Source organism: Rattus norvegicus, chromosome 1, assembly GCF_021556685.1.
Source record: "Rattus norvegicus strain SHRSP/BbbUtx chromosome 1, alternate assembly SHRSP_T2T, whole genome shotgun sequence".
In the NCBI taxonomy this organism is placed as follows: Eukaryota; Metazoa; Chordata; class Mammalia; order Rodentia; family Muridae; genus Rattus; species Rattus norvegicus.
Window position 1 is genome coordinate 257,403,022 of NC_141534.1, and position 20,510 is coordinate 257,423,531.

General features: G+C 46.9%; 1 long non-coding RNA gene across 1 annotated transcript; it reads left to right on the forward strand.

Moving 5' to 3' along the window:
• The first annotated feature begins 12,424 nt into the window (after nt 1-12,424).
• Nucleotides 12,425-19,910, forward strand: LOC102548928 (uncharacterized). Its single transcript, XR_015648221.1, has 3 exons — nt 12,425-12,571; nt 12,709-12,850; nt 19,716-19,910. It is a non-coding gene; the product is annotated as an uncharacterized LOC102548928 (long non-coding RNA).
• The last annotated feature ends 600 nt before the right edge of the window (nt 19,911-20,510 follow it).

Here is a 20,510-nt window from a genome sequence, read left to right on the forward strand (position 1 = left end):
AGTACAGTCTGGTGTGCTTGCTCTTGAAAGTTTTATACAAGGAATGATACTATATACACCTTTTTGTTTGTTTTGATGTTTTAATTTTCAAGACGGGGTTTCTCCGTGTAGCCCCTGCTGTCCTGGAACTAGGCGGGCTTCCCTCTGTTATTTATCATAGGTTCACATACAAATCCCTAATTCTCTTCCACTAGACCTTTTACGTGTCTCACTTAATGCCAAGTCACATTTATTACTTTTTGTTGTTGTTGTTGTTCTTTTTTTCGGAGCTGGGGACCGAACCCAGGGCCTTGCGCTTCCTAGGCAAGCGCTCTACCACTGAGCTAAATCCCCAGCCCCACATTTATTACTTTTGCATTATTGATAATGACTGATATGGGGTCTCAGGGTACCTCTGCAGGGGTTCCCAGGCCCTGTGTGCTAGAACGAGGGCCTGGAAAGAAGCACCTGGGGGTTTCAAGCAACGAAGGAGAGTTTAAGAAAGGGAAGATGTGCTTCCAAGGGATAGAGTGGCCTGGCGCAGAGGTCGGTAGCTAAGAAGCAACATTGTTGGTCTTGCCTTCCACCTTGTCTGAGATGGGGTCTTGCTTGCTGCTCTTTCTGTCATGGTAATTGGCCCATGAGCTTCTGGAGATCCTCTAGGCTCCGCCTCGCATCACAGGAGCGCTGAGACTACAGATGCACGCTATGGTACCCAGATTCTGAGGTCCCAACTCAGAGTCTCACATTTGCATGACAAGTACATTATCCTTGCGCCATCAGCCCTGAGAACTAGTTTTGTTTTTTAATATATTTATTAAGAGTTGGAGAGATGGCTCAGCAGTTAAAAACACTTCTTGCTCTTGAAAAAGACCTGAGTTCGGTTCTCAGTATCTACGTGGAGGCTCACAACTTCTTCTGACCTCCAAGGCACGCAAAATGTGGTGTATCTGTGCGCGGGCGCATGCGCGAACGCACACATGTAAACAAAAATACAATAAATCTTCTCTATGTGGCTTTGAATTTTTTATTCATTCATTTTTTTCTTTTTTTTTTAGGAGCTGGGAACCGAACCCAGGGCCTTGCGCTTGCTAAGCAAGCGCTCTACCACTGAGCTAAATCCCCAACCCCTATTCATTCATTTTTATTTGATGTGTGAGTATTTCCTGGAGATATGTAAGAGCACCGTGTGTGCTTCAGCATCCTTGGAGGTCAGGTAAAAGCACAGAAGCTCCTGGGACTGGAGTTGAGCCCCAGTCCTCTGCAAGAGCAGCAAGCGCTCTTACTTGAAGTCACTTCTTCAGACCCCAAAATAAAACAAAATTAAAATACAGTATTCATCTAGGGATTGGGAGATAGCTCAGTGGTTAAAAGCAATCGTTGCACTTCCAAAAGATCGGGGCTTGATTTCCAGCACCTACATGGTAGCTCACAACAGACTGTAACTCTATTCCTAGGGAATCTGAATGGGGCCTCTTCCGGCCTTCAAGGGCATCAGACAGAGTACACAGACATACATGCAGACAAAAACAAAAGCAAACAAAACAAACAAACAAAAACCCCCAACATCTGTTACAGGATATTTGATTACAATGAACCCCGAAATTATGTTATTTACTGAAAAAAATAGTTTCTATTTGTGGTGTGGCTCAGTCTTAGTACACAGTTTTGATCCTTCAGGCTGGAATACAGTTCAGTACACAACTTTAATCCCAAACAATGAAGGTAAAGTTAGTTTGTAGAAAGAAGCAAGCGTGTTTCAAAGTGATGTCTAATTGAGTGGCAGAAAAAGTGACCAATCGGAAAAAGAGTTGACAGAATAGGATCTGCCCAACTCTCACGAGGAGAGGAAAAGGAGGCTGCTTAAGGGAGAGCGGCACAGAGAGGGGGAAGGAGGCAGCGTTACCGGGAGAGTTTTACAGAAACAGGTTGAAGAGGGAACAAGCTAGACACAGATGAAGACAGAATGAGGCAGAGAACGAGGAGACAGAAGATTAGAATATATTGCCAAAGGTAGTATGAGGCCAAGCAGAGCAATTCAGTCAGAGGCTGCAAGCAGCAGCCAGATTGAATCAGTCAGCTTGGAGAGGTGTTTGAGCCAGAACGGCTGAGTTGAACCAGCCAGCCAGAGTTCAGAAAGAACGAGGAAGGGTTCAGCTTATTCAGCAGTAAGTCTCAAAGGCTGAAAACATTCTAGGCCTAGATTTGATCAAACAGAGACTAGAAGCTTCCAGGACTAGACCTAGGTTAGCAGATGGGGGCAGTAAGCCTTGGAGACAACAATTATATCAGGTGAATAAAAGTTACTTCTACAAATGTCAGTGCTATTTGTTTCTGTGTATGTACGTGTTTACACACAAGGGCCCACACAGACTACAGTGTGTACGCAGAGGTCAGAGGTCAAATCCCCTCAGCATTTGCGTGGCTTTGAGCTCAGGCTGTCTACACTTTTACACACTCTTGATCTGAGGAAACCATGACTGTAAACAGCTTGGAAAAGAGTTTACTTTAGCTTACAGTTCCACATCCCAGTCAGTCACCAAGGGAAGTCCAGGCAGGAACCTAAAGGCAGGAACTAAGTCAGAGGCCATGCAGGCCTACGCTTACTGGCTTGCTCCCCATGGCTTACTTGTCCTGCTTTCTTATACCAGCCAGGACCACCAGCCCTCATGGCACTGGTCACAGTGAGCTGGGCCTTGCCACAGCAATCAATCAACAATCAAGGCAATGCCCTACATGGCTGGACAGGTGGCTCAGTTCTTAAGAGCCCCTACTGCTCTTCCACAGGGCCTGAGTTCAGAGTTCAGATCCCAGTACGCATGTCAGGTGGGTTTTAACCACTTGTAACTACAACCTCACAGGATCCAGTGCCTTTGGGCTACCATGGCCATCTGCATGAACTCAAGGCACACACACACACAGACACACTTATGTACATTAAATCAATAAAATCTTTTTTAAAAAAAGAAAATTTCCTATGTACCTTCTTCCCACTCATGCAGAACCACAAAGTGTCAACTGCAGGTTTTGAAAAATAAAGAGGGCTGGAGAGATGGCTCAGTGATTAAGAGTGGGTACTGTCCTGGCAGAGGACCAGAATTTGGCTCCCAGTACCCACATAGGCATTTCACAACCACCTGTGACTCCAGCTCCAGGGGACCCAACACCTTCTTCTGGACCCCGTGGGCACTGCGCACACATGATGTACCACACGCAGACACACACATAGTTATGAAAAATTAAAAATAGCAGGGCATGATGACATGCCTTCAGTCCCAGGACTTGGGAGGTAGAAAAGGATGATCTCTGTGAGTTCGAGGCCAGCCTGGTCTACATAGTGAGGCCCTGTATCAGAATTTTTAAAGGCGTTATAAACACAAACAAACATTCTTTTGAAAAGGGACTCTCACCTTACGCATATGCAGAGGTCAGAGGACAAATCCCCTCTGATTTATCTGTTCCCACCCCCAAATTTTGTCAACCATGATTTATCTTTTCATGTCTATTGTTCATAATTAGCTTGTCTTCTTGACCGCACCCCTTTGGGGTTTTATCTATGTACTATCTCCTTCGTCTTCTGTGGTGGTTAGAACTTTGGTTCATCTTTTTTGGTTTTGTTCTGGGGATACTATCTAGCCACGTCTGGCTATGTGAAGATGACCCTGCCTTAATTTCCATAGTGTCCACTTAGAGGTATGAACCTCCACTGGCAGGGGTGAACCCCTTCACTGGCAGGGGTGAACCTCCACTTGCAGGGCTGGACCTCCATTTGCAAGGGCAAACCCCCACTTGCAGGAGTGAACCCCCTCTTGCAGGTGTGAACCCCCCCACTGGCTTTTTCTTCCTTCTTTTCAAACTTTCTGTTTCTCTTTTAAAAGTCATAACACACTTCAACTCAATGAGTTCTCATGTTTAATGTGAGATTCTGTGTCTCCTGATTTACAAGTTTAATCACATCTTTCCCCCACATTTGTTTAATTTCTGTCACACGGTGAGAGGTCTATGAGCCAGCGTATTCCACACTTCCTACTTACTAGATGTAAGCTTTTCTTTTTATTTATTTTTTGTAACTTTAATTGAACAGAATTTTCTTTTGCTAGTTTGAAAATCATTCATTTTATTTTCGTTCTTCTGGGTTTATTACCCATGTTGATGTGTCGTCATCTCCTTCTCCTCTTCCTCTTCCTCCTCCTCTTCCTCCTCCTCCACCTCTTCCTCCTCCTCTTCTTCCTCCTCCACCTCTTCCTCCTCCTCTTCTTCCTCCTCTTCCTCCTCCTCTTCCTCCTCCTCCTCCTCTTCCTCCTCCTCCACCTCTTCCTCCTCCTCTTCTTCCTCCTCCACCTCTTCCTCCTCCTCTTCTTCCTCCTCTTCTTCCTCCTCTTCTTCCTCTTCCTCCTCCTCCTCCTCCTCCACCTCTTCCTCCTCCTCTTCTTCCTCCTCTTCTTCCTCCTCCTCCTCCTCTTCCTCCTTTTCCTCTTCCTCCTCCTTCTCCCTCTTCTTAGCTGTGTAACCCTGACTGACCCAGAAATCATTCTGTAGACCAGGCTGGCCCTGAAGTCACAGAGCACTGGGATTGAAGAAGTGCACCATCATGCCAGTCTTCTAATTCTGACTTCACCAGCATCTTCACTCATCCTCCTGAACCTTGTCCTCCTCCATCCCAGTGCTTAGCGATGCACATCAGTCAGCTTCATCGTGCCTGGGATGAGGCGCCTGTCGACCTGAGGCAGGAAAGATTTCCTTCGGTTCTGCTTTCCATCCATCACAGCACAGAGATATCTCAGAGCTGTTCACATCATGAGAGGGGAAGCCAAGCACAGCCGTAACAGGGAGGGGCCAAGGCGAGGTACAGCCGCCAAGGTCCCCATGAGCTACTTCCCCTCACCTCGCTGCACCCTCCACAGTTCTACCACCCTCTAACAGTGCACTCAACATCTGAATCCACCCATCCATTAAACTACCAATTGATCATGGGGCTGGAGAGATGGCTCGGGGTTAAGAGAACTTGCTGCTTCTGAAGACTAGGTTGGTTCCCAGCACCCAAATCGGGCAGCTCGTAACTGCATAACTTCAGCTCCAGGAGAGCAGACCCCACTCTGGCCTCCTTTGGCACCTGCATACATGAGTTACACAGATACATACTCAGGCACATAGGAGTAAGATAAACATGAACAAATCTTTCCCAGAAATTTAGTCCTGATGTAGTGGCACCTACCTTTTATCCTAGCATTTGGGAGGCAGAGACAGGTGAGTTTCTGAGTTCAAGGCCAACCCAGTCTACAGAGTAAGTTCCAGGACAGCCAGGGATACGTGAGAAACCTTGTCTCAAAAAACAAAATTATCTCTCATGATCTCATTGTCTCTGGAAACATGCCCAGGACGTACCCAGCGGTGTACTTTGATGATCTTCTAGGGGTTTCTCAAACCAACCAGGTCCACGAGATTAATCATAGATGTGGGGGTGTGACCAAAGCAAGGCGAGCCATTGAATCACAATGGCAAGGTTTGGGATGGTTTTGTAAGGTTTATTTTGTTTTAAAGATTTATTTATTTACTTATTATATATAAGTACACTGTAGCTGTCTTCAGACACACCAGAAGAGGCATCGAATCCTATTACAGATGGTTGTGAGCCACCATGTGGTTGCTGGGATTTGAACTCAGAACCTCTGGGAGAGCAGTCAGTGCTCTTAACCGCTGAGCCATCTCTCCAGCCCTGTAAGGTTTATTTTACTTTCAATTATGTGTATAGCTGTGTATCTGTGTTTGAGATCTGTATGTAAATGGAGGTGCAGCAGAGGCCAGAGGAGGGCGTTAGACTCCTTGGAACTGGAGTTACAGGCAGTTGGGAGCTACCGGATGTGGGCGATGGGAACTGAACTCAGGTCCTCTGGAAGAGTACAAATGCTCTCAACCACTGAGCATTGTTCCAGCCTTTGGTGTTTCTGTTTTTGTCTTTAAGGACTTCCATATCTTGGGACTGGAGAGGTGGCTCAGTACGGAGACTACTTGCTGCTCTTGTAGAAGACCAGGGTTGGTTTCTAGGAACCACGTAACAGCTCACGGTCCTTTGCTAGTCTGGTTCCAGAGGTTCCAATGCCCTCTCTGGCCTCTGAGGGCACCACATGCATATGGTACACAAACATACATGCTGACAGAATACCCAAACATATAAAGTAAAAGTAAATAACTCTTTTTTTTAAAGATATATTTATTGTATATGAGTACACAGAAGCTGTTTTCAGATAAACCTGAAAAGGGCATCAGATTCCATTACATACAATTGTGGCCACCATGTGGTTGCTAGGATTTGAACTCAGTTCCTCTGGAAGAGCATCCAAGTGCTCTTAATCACTGAGCCATCTCTCCAGCCCAAAAGTAAATAACTCTTAAGGGGAAAGACTATTATATCTTGCTGTCATCTAAACTTTTTTTCAGAGGCTCTGGGTAGCAAACGATCCAAGACCTGAATGTAATTTTAATTTTTTTTCAAACCTTATTTTTAATGATGGTTCTTAAATGCTTTAACCTCCTTTTAGCCCACTACCTGCCAGAGGTGGTGGGGAAAGAAAGGATACAGGGAAGTGGACCTATTTAGACAGGTTCCCTGGAACAACTCCGGTCTGTGTTGTCTGGAAATCCGCAGTTCAGTTCACAGGTTGGCAGGCAGTGGCAGCTCCATATACTTGCAAACACCTCATGGATAGGCCAGCAGTCCAGTTCGGTAGAGTCGGGTAAGCAATAGTGGTGACACAACCTAGCAGAGACAGCCAGGCCTTGGCTGGAGTCAGCAGGAGAGACCAGAAGGAACATCAGGAGTTGTTTTCGGTTGTGCCTCTCTCAGGGAAGTGAAGACCTGTGAAGATGGGAGACCCAAGTGTTGCACAGCTAGCTGTACCAGCAAGCCAAGCTCTGTCTCCATCACTGTATAGAGTCCTATTTATACCCTCCAAATATACGTGTTCTCTCACGCGCTTGCTTTAGCAGAGCATCCTCTCTCCTGTGTCTGCTTCAGCGAATGTTCCCTCACGAGTCTGCCTCAGCCTTTCACACCTGTGTCCGCTTCAGCTAAACCTTCCTTCACGTGTTTGCCCCAGCAAAACACCATCCAACACAACTGACTTTCCGAAGAGCACTTAAGTTTCCACTTCACCTGAAAGCTTGAGAGATCTGTTTTTCAGTTTTTAAATATGACATTTATGGGGCTGGAGAGATGGCTCAGGGGTTAAGAGCACTGACTGCTCTTCCTAGAGGTCCTGAGTTCAATTCCCAGCAACCACATGGTGGTTCACAACCATCTGTAAGGGGATCCAATGATGTTTTCTGGTGTGTCTGAAGACAGTGACAGTGTACTCATAAACAAAATACAAAAAAATAATCTTTTAAAAAATCACTTTTATTTAATGTGTGTGTATGCTCTGGCTGTTGTGATATGTCCAGGTCAGAAGAGAACTTGAAGTCTCAGTTCCCTCCTTCTACTAAATGGGTCCATGGATCAAATCAGGTAATCCATCATATTAGCAAATATTTTACCTACAAGGCCATCTCACCACCCTAACCCTAAGAATATCTTTTTTGTTTGGTTTTGGGTTTTTTTTTTTAAAACAGGGTTTCTCTGTGTAGCCCTGGATGTCCTGAAACTCACTCTGTAGACCAGGCTAGCCTCAGACTCAGAGGTCTACCCGCCTCTGCCTCCCTAGTGCTGAGATTAAAGGTGTGTACCACCAGAGCCAGCGGCCTAGGCATATCTTTATTTCAGGTTTTGGTAAAAACTATAATTTAGCTGAATATAAAAATCATAGTTCATACCAGGTGTGATAATTCACACCTTTAATCCCAGCATTCTGGGAGCAGAGGCAGGTGAATCTCTGAGTTTGAGGCCAGCCTGGTCTACAGAACAAGTTCCAGATAGCCTGAGCTAAACAGAGAAGCCCTGTCTCAAAAAACCAAATTTTATATATTTATAATTATATATATAATTTTATATATATAATAAAACCTACCTCCTACGTTCTTTTCCTTCCGTTTGGAATCACCATTGCAGGAACTAATGTCAGGATGCTGAAGCAGGTGCACTGCACACTTAGGATAGCCTGAGCTATGTATAGTTTGTGTACAAATGTCATAGCATCCAACAGGAAGTCAGAGGACAAGGTTGGATGTTGATCCTCATCTTCCAGCTTTTCTCATTTATTTATTTAGTGTGTGTGTGTGCATGTGTGTACAAGTGCAAAAGCCAAAGAGAGACCTTGTCTCAAAAACAAAAATCCAGTCCAGCAAGGTGACTAAGATGATAAAGGCTCTCCACACCTGAGGCTGTCGGCCTGAGACTGGTCCCTGGATCCCACAGTGGAGGGAGAGAACTGTTTCCTGAAACCGATTAGGATGACGCATGTGTGCACACACATGTACAAGCACACAGATGTGCATACACACATACACAAGCACACAGATGTGCCCATACACGCACATACACAAGCACATACACACATGTGCATGCACATGCATGCACCAGTGAGCTCGCACTCTCAGGGGCACACACACATATCGTAAATGAACATCTTAAAAGAGAAAAGACACAGACACCAGGTACTACTTTCTCCTGATTGGATTTTTTTAAAAAATTGTTAATTGTTTTTGTTTTTCTAATTTGCTTGATTTCCTCTGGAATCTTTTAGGATTATTTTGCCTCTTACTTTATTAAATTATACTATGTGTTCAAACCTTATTGTTTAATTCTTTATCTGTTTGACATCCTGAAACAGGTCACATTTCTTAACTCTGAGAACTCTATGATTAATCGGATTGTTCTTGCACTAGAAATCGAACCTTAGATCTGTACATGCTGAGCAAACACTCGGCTACACTCTCAGTCCAGTGATTCTGAGTGTGTGTAAAATGTGTGTGTGACATGTGTATGCTCAGGTGTATGTATATGCTCGTGCACGTGTGTATATGTGTACACTCATGTACGTGTATGCTCATGTGTGTACTCTCATGTGTGTGATGTGTGTGTACTGTAATGTGTGTGTGATATGTGTGCACTCATGTGTGTGTACTCATGTGTGTAATGTGTTTGTGTGCTCATGTGTGTGTGTAGTCATGTGTGTGTGATGTGTATATGCTCTGGTGTGTGTGTATGCTTGCCCACTTGTGTGTGTACATTCATGTACACTCGTGTGTGTGTATGTGTGCTCATGAGTGCACTCTCGTGTGTGTGAGATGTGTGTACACTCATGTATAGTTTGTGCACAAATGTCATAGCATCCAACAGGAAGTCAGAGGACAAGGTTGGATGTTGATCCTCGCCTTCCAGCTTTTCTCATTTATTTATTTAGTGTGTGTGTGTGTGTGTGTGTGTGTGCATGTGTGTGCAAGTGCAAAGGCCAAAAAGGGTCTTTAGATCCCTTAAAACTGGAGTTACAGGCTTTTGTGAGTCACATGACATGGCCGTTGGGATCTGAACTAGAATCTTCTGATGGAGGATTTGATTTGATTCTGTTTTTCAAGACAAGATCTCTCTGTGTAGCCCTGGCTGTCCTGGAACTCACTCTGTAGACCAAGCTGGCCAGAACTCAGAGATCTGCCTGCTTCTGCATCCCAAGTGCTGGTAATAAAGGCGTTCACCCCTGACGCCTGGCTGCAGTAAACATTCCTACTGCTGAACTCTCCCTCCAGGCCCAACCTTCTTGCTTCTTGGATACAATGTCTACTTGTTTCAATCTGCTGGGTAGCCAAGATGGCAGCCTCTGAGTTACAGAGGATCTCAGTCTCTGCTTCCCATCTTCCAGGAAGAGCACTGGGGTTAGAGACATTCTCCATAGTCATGGGCTTTGATGTGGGTTCTAAGGATTTCAAGTCAGATCATCAGGTTCGCAGGGAGCCCAGGCTGACCTTGACCATATTATGCAGCTGAGAGTGACGTTGAACTCCTGATCCTTCTACATCAACCTCCCAAGTTCTGGGATGACAAGCACACATCACAAACATCCTGGTATGTTAGCTCTTTCTCTGGAGATCCACTTTTTTTTTTTTTAGTCCAATATTTTTAGTTTTTTTTTTCATTCTTTTTTTTTTTTATTAACTTGAGTATTTCTTAAATACATTTCGAGTGTTATTCCCTTTCCCGGTTTCCGGGCAAACATCCCCCTCCCCCCTCCCTTTCCTTATGGGTGTTCCCCTGCCAACCCTCCCCCCATTGCCGCCCTCCCCCCATAGTCTAGTTCACTGGGGGTTCAGTCTTAGCAGGACCCAGGGCTTCCCCTTCCACTGGTGCTCTTACTAGGATATTCATTGCTACCTATGGGGTCAGAGTCCAGGGTCAGTCCATGTATAATCTTTAGGTAGTGGCTTAGTCCCTGGAAGCTCTGGTTGCTTGACATTGTTGTACTTTTGGGTGGAGATCCACTTTTAACTGTGTATAGGGGAGGGCTCAAGGGCTATGTGCGCATGTGTGCAGGTCCCCCAGGAGCCACAGGCACCAGACCCCCTGAAGTTCAGGCACTGAGAGCCTGACTTGGGTGCTGAGGCTGGAAGCCCAGTCCTCTGCAAGCGCAGTAAGCGCTCTTCACCACAGAGCTGCCTCCCTACCCCTCAGTGTTCGCCTATTCTCTCCCCACCCAGATATTCACTTCCCAATGTGTTCCTCTTCTGTGACCGCCGCGCTTATTAATTCTCCCTTATATTTTCATTTCTTTTTTCCTTCCTAAGAAGGTCCGTCAATCTTCTCTTGCAGGTCATGAATTCATTCTTCGTCTGGAGCTATTTTTCCCACTCACCTTATACACTGAATTCTTTATTTCAGCCACTCTGTCTTCCATATGCTATAACAACGTCTCCCTGTGTTCTCTCTTCTGTTTCAAATTTGTAATAATCCCCATTATCTATCAGAGACTTTTATTAGGATTATTTTAAATTCTTCTTTTCTCTGCTCCATTAATTCTGCTTCCCCTCACATAGGTTGTTCATCTTTCAGATTTTCTTTATGGGGATGGCATGACTCAGGTGTGCTGTTTCCTTATGAGTTCATGTTGCCCCGAGGCTATCACTCCTCTGGCTGGCAGTATGTTCCAGAGCCCTCCATGGGCCTTCAATTCCTCTACCACCCGGTCAGCCCTCTAACCAGTTTGTTAAACAGGAGGGACTGGGCCCATGGATAAGCCTGGGGTATTTCAAACTGGGTTCTATTGCTCCTGAAATGCCATCCCCAAGGCCAACCTCTCCCTCTGGAGGGTCCAAGTGAAGGGATTTGCAGGAGGAAACATGTAACAGAGATGGGTAGGAAGCCTGGGCCCCTGGCAGGAGGCTTCTGCTCTGTGCCACTGTGACCTAGATTACATTTTCCAGAATGCTCATTCTGTATAGTTCTGGGTTAGAGTTAGTCTAAGGGAATTTGCTCATGAATTGGAAGGAAGACCAATTTCCAAGTCATTGTGGCTAAAGGCCACAAGAAAACAATGCAGAAGCTCAGTGGTTAAGAGCATGTGCTCTTTCGAAGAACTCCAGCATCCACACGGTGACTCACAACCATCTCTAACTGTAGTTCTGGGGTATCTGACATCCTCTCTCTTCTGAACCCCCTCCCTGATAAAATAAATAAATATAATAAAAAGCAAAAGAACATCTTTAAAAAATAAAACAAATACATGCAGAAGTACGAGATTTATGATCCATTTTTAATTTCCCTTCCATCTTGCCTGTGTATCCCCTCTTCTCCCCCATCCCCACCCCCAGATTGCCAACAGGGACCTCAGAGCCATGGCTAGGGTGTGAGAACAAGTAGTAGCCAGAGAGGCAACCATCTACCAACCACAGCAGCCCTTCCCTGATTCCACTCCAGGGAGCCAGGGCATTCTGCTCTTGGTTTCTGGGCTGACACTGTTATCTCAGCTCTACTCCCCACAGTGCTTCTGGGAACCTAGAGAGACTTTTCTCCATGATCTTCCACCCCTGCTTCATGAGCCTACCTTCTTCATCTCCTCCAACAATTGTGTAAAGTCTGGTTCGCATACTGATGGGTTTATTTTGACAGCTTCCTACTTCTCTGACTGAGCCCCAGTAGATGCAGTCCCTGATGACATCATAGAAGAGGTTCTGTACCAAACCTGCCGTCTCTGCTTCTGGACCCTCACGTGAAGGGGGAAGCATACTTTACCTTTTAACACTCTACCAGCTTTCCCTCATGGCTTTCCTGGAGCCTAGCTGCCTCTCCTAGGTCAGGGCAGGATAGAGACCCACCACAGTGCCTTGTCGTGGGCTCCCCTTCTCACAGCCTGTAGCTTAAGTAACTATTCCTTCTCCCACTCCCACTCCTGCTCCAGACAGCACGTTCACCTGGAGGGGTCCTGCTTACCCTGCAGTTTTTCCCGGCTTCATGATGTCATTGTTGAGTGTCATAAAAAGCATTATATGACACCCGGGACTCGGTCTGTGATCATTCCACAACCGCCTCCTCTGCTAGACTCTCTTTTTCTCCAAGCCTGTAACACAGAGCTCCAGTGGCCATTCTTAGAGCCTGGATTACTTCTGTGTAGAAAGTTCTAGGAGGAGGAACAGTGAAGAAGCATCTGGAAGCCACGGGAGGGGAGAGATGGTATGCAAACAGGACTAGTGTATGGGAGGGAGCAGGGATCTAGAAAATACCCAAGCTGGCATCCATTTAGAGGACTCCCAGCTTTAGGGCCCCTCTCACTCCGAAGGGATAACGGCACTATTTTTGCTTCCTCCTAGGCTTCATCTTCTGCCTTTCCCAGAAGTCCAACTCTTTGTCCATCCCAGGAAAGGATTCCCTCGATCCCCTAGGACCACCACCGGCCCTATTACAAAATTTCTCTCAAAGGCAGTAGACTAATTAATGGTCACCCTCTTTTAGGTATGTGACTTAATCTTGAAGGCTCTGATTAAGCCATTGGTGGGCCCATAATTTATTTCTACACATTTTTGTTTCATTTAGTCCGTGTGTGTGTGTGTCTGTGTATACCTCATGTACACTCTCAAACATGCACATATGCTTGCAGGTAAGAGGATAACATTTGGTGGATCTCTCCTCTCACCTTGCGGGCCCTGAGGACCCAACTTAGGTTGTCAGGACTAATGGCAAGTACTTTAACCTACTAAGGCATCTCACTGGCTCTGGGGAAAGAACAGGAACTTAGGCAGTAGTAGTCAGGTAAAGAGGTATGTCCTTAGGGTGTGCCCACCAGGACTGTGTCTTCCTCCTTATCCCTCCTCTCTCTGCTTCCTGGCTCCCACGGTTATACAATGCTGCCTTACCATAGGGCCCATGTGACATCTTGCCTTAGCACAGCCACGAGCAATGGAGCCAGCCAGTAAGAGACTAAATTCCCTAAGAGTGGGAGCCAAGGTAAATGGTTCATGTTTTTGTGCCGCTCACCCCACCCACCAGGGTTTCTCTGTGTAGCCCTGGCTGTCCTGGAACCTGCTCTGTAAGCTAGGCTGGCCTTGCACTCAGAGATCTGCCTGCGATTGCTTCCTGAGTCCTGGATCTAAAGGTGTGCACCACGACCGCCTGACTGATTATTCACATTTTATACGTACTTTCATTCATATGTATTTTATCGCAGTATTAAGCTGACAAGCACAAAAAGTTATTTTAAACAAAATGGGATGCACTAGAAATCCCAGCAGGCCATAGAGTTAAAGCAAAGGAAGAACAGCCAGAAGCTCACACTGGCACTATACGGCCTGGCTTGCACGGCTGAAGGATGAACTTCCTTCACTGCCATCGCTTCAGAGTTCACACTTCTAGACTCAGAGCTGGAAGTGTGTGGTCAGGCGCCCAACCCGAAGCTTAGCAGTGGTGGGGGCTCTTCTGAACTCGAAAGATTTTTTTTTCTCATTTTAAAAGAGCATGCCTCTTTGTTATTAAATGCATTTATTGTGTTGGGAAGTGAAGGACATGTATGGTTGCCATGGTGCTGAGAAGGTCAGGGGATAACTCTCGAGTCTTTCCTTCCACCACGAAGTTCCTGGGGTGTGAACTCACGAGCCTGCCTTTCTCACTTAAAAGGGATTTAGAACACTAACGCAAAGCAAGAAATACTTTGCTTTTTGTTTTAATTTCCTGTTTTGAAGAGATTGAGGGAGATTTCAGCCAAGCAGTGGTGCACACCTTTATTTCTAGCACATGGGAGGCAGAAGCAGACAGATCTCTGAGTTCCGGGCCAGCCTAGTCTACAAATAGTCATGAATAGTCTCGGCTGTCTCATCCAGCATGGGCTCTGCCTTGCTCACTGTTGCAGGCCAATGTTCTAACCCCACTTCCTCCCTCCCTCACCCTGTCGATCCCGACTCTGCACCGACCTTCTCCTCAGCAGATAGAACTTTTGTGACATTCTGGTAGCTTTCTGTCCCTGTCTTTGGGATGCATCTCGAAATGGTTTTCCCAGCTGTTCAGTGTCCTACCATGGGGAGGGGGCACACATGAGACCTGAGGGAGGCTTCAGGGCAAAACTTCTAGTTTATGACTGCTGTATTCTTGGACCTGAACTCCTGGAAGAACAGCCTCCTACCCTGTGACTTGAAGTCTCTCCTGCCCCAATTTCCTTTCCGAAGACACTTCTCGTTGGTTCTGTTTCTTGCAAGTAGCAGTTTTAAAAGTATTTCTTGCTTTGTGTTAGTGTTCTAAATCCCTTTTAAGTGAGAAAGACTCACTTAAAAGTTCTGTTTCTTGCAAGTTCTGTTTGGTTCTGTTTCTTGCAAGTAGCAGTTTTCCTCCTAACACGGAGCGCATTTCCTACAAGTCAAAGTGTCTAACACTCCAAGAATGTCGCGGGGGGGCAGAGGGGCGAGGGGGCAGGGGGGGGGTAGTGGTGGGGATGGGGCGGGGTCCCGCAAGCGCCAGTCTTCTTTTTTTTGGGGGGGGGTTCTTTTTTTCCGGAGCTGGGGACCGAACCCAGGGCCTTCCCAGGGCCTTCCCAGGGCCTTCCCAGGGCCTTCCCAGGGCCTTCCGCTTCCTAGGCAAGTGCTCTACCACTGAGCTAAATCCCCAACCCTTAGCTCCGGTCTTCTTTTCTGTTCTCCTTCACCTACTACAGGAAAGCCCATCCCCTTCTGGCTTCAGGCCATCAGCTCTGCCCTGAAAGTCCCTCAATGCTCTTCTGTCTCCTTGTCCACCTACCTCCAACCCATCGTCCTTCGGTTCAGGATGGGGTTTCCCTTCCGCAGAGTAGAGAAGCCTTGTGGTCTGCCTCTCCAACTTGCGACCTAGGCTGCTTGAAGCCGGCTCCTCTGTGCCTCTCCATGCCTCCCCCCACCCCCTGTTACTAACTTACCCTTGTAGCCTAAACCGCAGCCTCTGCTTTTCCAGACGGAAAAGTAGACGGATTCGTGTTGAATCCTGCCTGGGGGAGAACCAGCCCCTCCCCTCCCCCTCCCCCTCCCCCTTCCCTCCTTCTCCCCCACTGGAAGGTATTCTATTACACAGCAAAGTGCAGTTTAAGTACCTGTAAGGAAACATGACAGAAAAGTCTGTCAGAGTTCAGTCAGACTTGCCAAAACTTGGTGTAACTTTTGGATGTTGTCACTGTGCCTCCTAAGTAAACATGAGCTGATGGAAGCCTGAGGAGTCTGGATGTTCAGGTAAGAGGCCGGAAGCATTGTGGAGGAGGGGCATACAGAGTCCCCTCCCATCCCACCTCCCCACACCCCTCCACCACAGTCTGAGAAGATCCTGGGGGTTGAGTTCTAGAGACTCCTTTCTCTGGGTGCTACCATACAAAGGCAGATGAAGCAGTAGGATTCCTCCATGTTTTACTACAAAGGAGATCGTGGGGCAGACCATGCTTCAGTGGGTTTAGAAGTAAATCCCAGTAGACGAGATTCCCTCCCACAAGTCTTTTAGCCTGAGGTCAGGGACATCTAGACCCTGGAAGGAAAGGTCTTCCCTCTAGAGATCAAAAGTTGGAAATTCCTAAAGAGCAAGGCCAAAGCCTCTGCCATGTGAGGCTCAGGATAGCTAACAAGATGACCTAAGAGGGAGCCTGACAGATGGTGGCATGCCTTTAATCCCAGCCCTCGAAAGGCAGAAGCAGGTAGGTCTCTGTGAGTTCAAGACCAGTCTAGAATACAGAGTGTGTTTCAGGCCAGCCAGGACTACATAGACTAACCCTGCCTCGGAAAAACAAAAACAAAACAACGTAGCCAGCTGGAGGGCTCTCTCTCCAGGAGAGTGCTTGCCTAACCTTTGAAGCCTGGACTGGGGTTCAGTACCCAGCATTAATAAACTGCCTGTGGTGGTATTGTGTTTGTAATCCCAGCACCCGGGAGGTACAGGTGGAAGGACCAGAATTTCAAGGTCATCCTTGGCTACACAGCCAGCTTGAGATCAGCCTGGAATAGGTTAGACCCTGCCTCAAACAAAACACTCAACAGGTTCAAACAGGAAGTGTCAGAAATGATGGCTCCAGATCCCACATCTTTTCTGAGAATCTCCCAGCTTCCGTCCTGGCCCAGGCAGGGCTGGGTCTACTTTCCTACCACACCCTACCCCCGTGAGCACTGGACCTGCCAGGTGTGCCAGCCTTGCCCAAGCCAGCCTCCAGCCCTGACATGATCTCTCTGGTCTCAGCAGGCCGAGCTACCTGAGGCTTCAATTAGTGCCACTTCAAAAGCTTTCCGAAGCAGGTGAGAGATAATATGTAAACAAGAGGCTAAGTGAGTCATTGGCCCTTCCTATCTATCCTGTGGCTCCTCTGCCAGTCTCTGAAGAGCCAGCCTGTGTTGTCTCCCCGAGCAGATGCTATCCTGGGGCCAAGGCCTGTCCAGGCTCCTCTGCACCACCACTGCCTGTATCTTCCTTAGCACACGCCCAATGTCAACCAAGCCATGACTCACATGTGTAACTCTAAACCACTAGCTGTTCTAACTCTCCAACCAACCTCAGGAGTTCTATTGAGCTCACCTTAACTGGCCCGGAGCACTGCTTCCCCAACTCTTCCTGCCCCTTTTCTAGAACTCCCACTTGTGCACAGACACACCACACACACATATACACCACAGACACACACCACATACACACAGACCACAGACATACACATATACACCATACCACATACACACCACACACACCACGTACCACAAACATACCACACATCACACACACACACACCACACACAACATACATTACACCATACCACATACATACCACACACATATACACTACACCACACACATCTTACACACATACACACCACACACACATACATGCAACATACACAACACACATACCACACATACAACATACACATTCAACACACACATGCATATAACACACACCACATACACATACAACACATCGTGCACATACCACACACACATACACACCATACATACCTCCAACACATCACGCATACACCATACACACCTCACACACATACACACCACACACACATACAACACATCATGTACACACACCACACGAACACACACACACACACACACACACACACACACCACACACACACTCTTAGGTTCACTTCCAAGAACAGCTGTCCAGTTGCTTTGCCTCCAACTGCATACTCATCTCATTTCCGTGGTTCACTATAGCCATCTTTTCTTCCTTCCGTCCTTCCTTTCTTTTCCCCGCAGCACGTTTATAAAAGGTGGGAGAGAAGGGAGTTCCTAAACCCTGTTCAGAGACATCTCGGTAATGGAAGTGACATCTTTGGAAGATTTTCTTGCTCTAGAGTGAGAATCTAGGGACTACACAGTCACCTTACTGCCGTGTGTACTGGATATAGTCCTATGATCTCAGCACTTAAGACACCGAGGCAGGAGGATTGCCATGAATTTAAGGCCAGCCTGGGCAGTATCCTAGTGGGACCTAATCTCAGCACACACAGGAGGGTGACTCTGCAGCCCTTTCCTTGCCTTTCGCTTCTGGCCAGAGCTCAGCCTCACACACAGAGGCAGGAATGGGGTACAGGGTGTGGCAGGGAAATGACAGGGCAGGTCAACCCGTCCTTGCCCATGTGCGACTGCAGGCTCACAAGTCTGTGGCCTTCTGAGCTTCAGTGACTTCAACCGGGAACAAGTCAAATGAATCCTAGAAGCTGAAAGGAGTTGGCTCCATTTTGCAAGTTTTGTAATGATGGTTGATTCAGGACAGAAACGTCTATGAATTCTAAAACAACTGGGCGGGAGTTTGCTGAGGAAAAGGGCAATCTCTGGGCGGTTCCCTTCAGGACACTCACTAATTTCAAAGGAGAGAAAAGAAAATAATCTTTATAATGGGTAGATCTGGCTGGAACTACAGTACCCAAATGATCACAGTTAGCATCACTGGTAAGGGGACACCCTGTGCCTCCCTGCTGGTGCCTGGAGCAGGTGGGGCAGCCCTCATCTGGCATCCCTGAGCCTAATCATGAGGATGGTGGCAGGTAGCTAAGCTCTTCTGAAACGTCCGCATCCCCTAACTGAAGAAAGCACAGATGTGACAAAGAATCGAGACACAAAAGTCAAGATATGAATTCTGGCTCAGAAAAAAACAAAAACAAAAACAAACAAACAAACAAACAAACAAACAAACAAAAAAACAGCTCTCTAAAAGACAGCACTGGACCAAAAACCTGAATTTTAAAAAAAGCTGGAGAGGTGGCTCAGTGGTTAAGAGCACTGACTGCTCTTCCAGAGGTCCTGAGTTCAATTCCCAGCAACCACATGGTGGCTCACAACCATCTGTAATGGGGTCTGATGCCCTCTTCTGGTGTGTCTGAAGACAGCTACAGTGTGCTTATATATAATAAATAAATAAATCCTTTAGGGTTGGGGATTTAGCTCAGTGGTAGAGCACTTGCACAAGGCCCTGGGTTCGGTCCTCAGCTCCGGAAAAAAAAAAAAACCTGAATTCAGACTGTAGGTTAAACAAGGGTATTACAGCAGCGCCATTTCCTTGATAGAATGATCGTTTATAAAGTGTATAAGAAAGCCAGGAATGGCGGCCCACACCTGTAACCTCAGCACTAAGAGGCAGAGGCCACGGATCTCTGTGAGCTCAAGGCCAGCCTGGTCTACGTGGTGAGTTCCGGTGCAGCCAGGGATACACAGAGCAACCCTGTCCAAGACAGACAGACAGACAGACAGCAGACAGACAGACAGACAGACAGACAGACAGAGAAAGAGGAGAGAAAGGATATCTCTGTACTCCTGTATCTGTGCACACAAATGTGGCAAAATGTTAGTTCTGTTAAAATGAATTAAATTTGGGAGTTTCTTCATCTTCTTTTCTTTAAATGCTGTTTTAAATTTTTTTAAATGTACAGATGCTTTGGCCGAATGTATGTCTGTGCACCACTTATATGAGTATCATGGTGGTCTCAAGGACCAGAAGAGGGCATCGGAGCCCCTGAGACTGGAGTTAAAGGTGATCGTGAACCAACGTGTGAGTACTGGGAACTGAACCCAGGTCCTCTGGAAGAGCATCCAGTGCTCCTCACTGCTGTGCCATCTCTCCCGCCCCTTATTCACCATCCTTAAAAATAAATGACTACGGGCTGGAGAGATGGCTCAGTGGTTAAGAGCTCTTTCAAAGGTCCTGAGTTCAAATCCCAGCAACCACATGGTGGCTCACAACCATCTGTAATGGGATCTGATGCCTCTTCTGGTGTGTCTGAGGACAGCAACAGTGTACTCACATACATAAAATAAATAAATCTTTAAAAAAAAGAATTTAAAAAAATAAAATAAAATAAATGACTACATTTGTCTCTTGACTTAGGAGGGCACACCTGTCATGGTGACTCATGTGTGGAAATCAGAGGACGGTTTTAGGAGCTGGTTCATTTCTTCCACCGTGTTGTTGCCAGAGATCCGACTCAAGTCCAGGCTCAGCAGTGAATGCATTTCCCTGCGAACTCTCTCATCAGCCCTGTGCTTTCTCAACTTTTTCTAATAAAAAGATACGTAGAGGCAATGACCAGGCTGGCCTTGAACTTATGTAGCCAAAACTAGCCTTAGCCTTGCGTTCCTCCTGCTTTAGCCTCCGGAATAAGTGGGGTTAACAGGAATGTGCAATCAGGTCCCTGTTTACCAGACCTTAGCAGACACCAGGCTACCCCTTTGCAGAATAGTGGGTCTGAGGTCAGATAGAAAAGGGCACAGAGAAAGTCCACAGCTACCGGGTAAGCCAGGGTCCCCTGTCTCTTTCCTCCTTGCTCTTCAAGTGTCAGGTTCCACCCTTCTCCAAATCTTCTGGGCCAGAGCTGAGAGATGGGAAGTGGGAGGGGGAGGGATTGGGGGAGGGCGGGAGGTGGCAAAGAACTTCTGTCCTCACTTCCAAGAACTGTCTTTTGAAAGACCGGACAGGCTGCCTGTGCTAAGAGGGTTTGCCCACAGCGAGGCACTGACTGAAAGGCTGGAATGCTCCCAGGCTCACCTGCCTCTGGGCCTTGCAGCTTCTGAGTGGGGGGAGAGGGATCTATCTACACAGAGCCACCAGCAGCCCAGAGCCCACTTTAGCCAGCCGGGGTGTCAACACCCTGACAGAGAGAAGTGCTAAAATGCATATTTGAAG